The sequence below is a fragment of the Choloepus didactylus genome, chromosome X (assembly GCF_015220235.1).
Source record: "Choloepus didactylus isolate mChoDid1 chromosome X, mChoDid1.pri, whole genome shotgun sequence".
Taxonomy (NCBI): Eukaryota; Metazoa; Chordata; class Mammalia; order Pilosa; family Megalonychidae; genus Choloepus; species Choloepus didactylus.
In genome coordinates this window covers 178,802,494-178,806,624 of record NC_051334.1, presented here as the reverse complement: position 1 = coordinate 178,806,624, position 4,131 = coordinate 178,802,494, and the positions used below count along the sequence as shown (strand labels likewise).

Below are 4,131 nucleotides of genomic sequence, written 5' to 3'. Positions count from 1 at the left end.
CCACAGGCAAAATATCATTAACTTATCTTCTATATGAAACGGATGACTTGAAATTGGCTCATCTGCTGGAAAAGGATATATGTTCATATAAGGATGGGAGAGTGCTTTTTCTGCTATCAATCGATCCATGGGGCTCAATGTCAGAATCTATTCCAAGAAATCCAGTGCTTCTCAACTAATTTCTGGAAGCAATTGAGTTAAAGTTTTAGTGGCTCAGTCAAGTCATTTCTAATGTAAACTGGAATTACACTCAGAACTCCTGATAATCTTCCTCATGTACAACAGGAATAGATTCTAAAATCAGCTGCATCTCTTCAAGTTCATATGCACCTGCAAAGAGAGTATTTTTAACCAGTCAGCATTTCAGCAAAGATGCAGCCTGCAGCCCACATATCAATGCCTTTAGTATGATTATTAGGAGAAAGTAAAAAACGTGGAGATCTGTACCATTTAGCAACCAATTAATCCTTTAGAAACATGACCCTTATGGGAATAATGGGGTCATGGTCACCTATCTTCAGCACAAAATCTTCAGTATTAATGAAAAGATTAGCTGGTTGGAGATGTCTGTGCAGTGTATTTGTAAAGTGAATACGCTTGAACCCACGTTGCAGCTGATCTATGAAAAGCCTGGCAAGTGCCTCCGGTAAAGGGCCCTGCTCCAGCACATTAGCTAGATCTGTCTCCATGTACTCCTGAACAATGCAAACACTGTTCAGTTCAGTAAGTGAGCCCACATAGTCTGTTAGCTGGCTTCCACTGGGACCAAGAATTTCAAACACTTTCACAATGTTATCATGGTCAAGTCTTCTAATAATTTTCATTTCATGTAGTACATGTTTGACACTCTGGGGATCGGTAAGAACAATTTTCTTCATGGCTATTCTTGTCACAGTCATTGTCTACAGCAGAAAAAACCCAGCCATTGCTTTCATAACCCAATAGTTTTAAGTGCCTATAACTTGAGTTCAGATCAAATCCATAAATGTTCATGAGACTTTCAGATTTCTCTGCCATTTTGAAATCCTTACTATCACCTCTTCCTTTTGAATAGTTGAACTTGTGTAAACAAGGAAGAAAACTGGCATCAATAGGAGAGATCTTTCAAAAAGGGAGAAGAAAAATAATTTTGCTTCCACAGCAAGACGGTTTCTTGATGCTCATTGCATATGCCAACCAGGCTGTTGAGTTTCCCTTAGGTTTAAAGCTCAAAATGCTCTACTCATGGTGAGAATTAAAGAGATTGTAGTACTCCTGGTTCAAGAAAGGGGAAGCATTTAAAGAAAACACACAAGAAACTCAATTGGAATGAAATAACATACTATGCACTCAAATTTACTTGTGCTAAATGATTTAACATTTAACAAAAATGTGAATAAATATGCACACAACAGGCTTTTATGACCATTCTCCTCACAGCAAAGATACATTCAGTGGGACTAGTCTTGGGCAGCATTGTTCTAAGGCTCTGGTAAGCACTATTTCCGCTCCACTTCTTTTCTTCCTTTGTTGCCACATATTTCAACAGGAAGCTCTGGTGGCTGCTGGTTAAAGACGATGTTTTTTGTTAGTAATCAGGTGGCTCCAGCTCAACACAGTCACAATCAAAGCCACTGTCCATCATCTTAACTCTGACACAACCTCATTTTGATTCAAAACTTGGGCAGAGGACTTCAGGGCTCTGAGTTGGGTAAGTGGCGCGTACTAGGCAGTTTGCGGAGGCCACTGGAGACTTTGCCCAGCAGGAGTCACCGGGGTGGGAAGGGGGAAGAGCCAGGGGGAGCATTTCGAAAGACAGCCTGTCAGGAAGGTGAGACTACCAGCCACCTCACATTCCCCGGGGCCGCCCCTCTCTGGCTGCCTCCCCTTCACCTGCCTGCAGGGCTGGGCCTTGAACCCACAGAGCTAGGCCCCGGCAGTTCCGCAGCCACCTGTCCCCGTTTGTGTATTTCTGATTGCAGCCTAGCAAAACTGAGACAACACCCCATGTTCATGTGGCATCTAGATAGATTGTCCCGCAGGCTCTTGCATCTATACGATTTTAGGAAGATAATCTAAACTGCACTTATAGATTAATGACCCAATTTATGGGTATAATTAAAGCCAGGAGAATGGATGAGATCACCTAGAAAGGGTATAGAAGGAGTTGAGTAGCAGATTGTGGCCAAAGTTCTGCTAAGTCTCTGGTATATAGCAAAAGACACTTCAGCAAAGGACCTCTTTTGCCAAGGATTACAAAACTTGTTGCCTAAAGGGGATAATTAAAAGGTAATTTCAATAGTGGTCAACTTGGGAGAGTCATGGCCTGGAGTGGAGACAGTATGGGGGGATTGTGTGGAGAAAATTTAAAACCAATAAAGCTGAATGAGAAGCAGTAGGCCTGCTTTTTACTTTTTGGTCTGCTTTTTATTACCATCCTGAACTGGCAATTCTAAACTATGCTAGTGATAAAATATTCTTTTTGGAAAAAATATCCCTTTTCTCTAAGTTTGAACAGTTGCTGCAGGATATGGTTGCTTATTTTTTATATAACTTATTTTTAAATGATTTTAAGCTTACGGGACAGTTGCAAAAATAATACAAACTCCATACAGAGGACTCCATCATACCTCCCCCCAGATCTACCAATTTTAACATTTTGCCATCTTTGCCATATCATTCTCTCTCTCTCCCTCCCTCCCCCTCCCTTCCCCTCCCTCCCTCTCTCTTATCTACCTACCTACCTACCTACCTACCTACCTACCTACCTACCTACCTACCTACTTACCTACCTACATATTTACCTATCTTCTGAACATTTGAGAGCAGGTTGCATGCATGATACTCCTTGAATACATAAAATTTTCATGTACATTTCCTACAAACAACGATGTTTGCTTATGTAATCAACTTAAATGCAGTTATCAAGTTCAAGAAATTTAACATTGATATAAAACTTACATTTTATGATCAAATTTTTTTTCTTACGTCCCAATAATGTCCTTTTCAGCCTTTTCTCCTCCATTCTTAGATCCCATCCAGTATCATGTATTGCATTAAATTGTAATTATCTCTTTAGTTTCTCTTTCTTTATTTATAAATTGTGGAAACGTATATACAACATAAACCTTCCCATCCCAACCCCTCCCAGGCATACAATTCAGTGGGATTAATTTCATTTACAATATTAGAGTACCTACAACATCATGCATTACTAGAACTTTTGGTTTACCCCAAACAGAAACCATACACCATTTTGCATTAACTCCCCATTGCCCTGTGAGTTTGCATATCCTCTGATATTTTTTCATGTTTACCATGGGGCTTCACTTTAACATCCTAAATCTGTAACAATCTCATTTGCTTTGACAACTTCAATAGCATACATAAACCATGTTCCTATACCACTGCCCCACCACCTTTATGTAGTTCTTGTCACAACTTACATATTTATATATTGAGTCCAAAACCAGTGTTTATCATTACATTGCATGCAATTGCATTTTAGATCCTGTAGGAAGTGAAACCTGGAGTTACAAATCAAAAATACAGTAGTACTAGTATTTATATTTACTCATGTCTTTATCTTTACCAGAGATCTTTATTTTTTCATGTGACTTTGGTCAACTGTCTAGTGTCCTTTCCTTTCAATCTGTGGAACTCCCTTTGGCATTTCATGTAGGGCTGATAGAGTGGTGACAAAGTCCCTCAGCTTTTGTTTATCTGGGAATGTCTCAGTTCCTCCCACATTTCTGAAAGAGAGTTTTGCTGGATACAGAACTCTTGGTGGGTAATTTTTTGCTTTCAGCACTTTAAATATGGTTTCCCTCTGCCTTCTTGCCTCCATGGTTTTCTGTGAGAGATTGTTGATTAACCTTATTGAGGCTCCCTTGTATGTGACACATACACTTTTCAGAATGGTGTGGTGTGGGTCTATTTGGGTTGATCCAGCTTGGAGTTTGTTGAGCATCTCGGATGTGGCTACTCATGTTTTTATTAAATTTGGGAAGTTTTTGCCATTATTTCTTTGAATATTCTCTCTACTCCTTTCTTTCTTCTCCTTCTGGAAGTCCCACAGTGCATATATTTAGATGCCTGATGGTGTCCCACAGATTCGTCAGGCTCTGTTTACTTTTCTTCATTTCCTTTCTT

At 39.7% G+C, this 4,131-nt stretch overlaps 1 pseudogene; it reads right to left on the bottom strand.

Annotated features, from left to right (window-relative positions):
- Positions 1-250: 250 nt before the first annotated feature.
- LOC119522494 lies at positions 251-1,017 on the bottom strand (annotated as a pseudogene).
- Between the last annotated feature and the right edge of the window lie 3,114 nt (positions 1,018-4,131).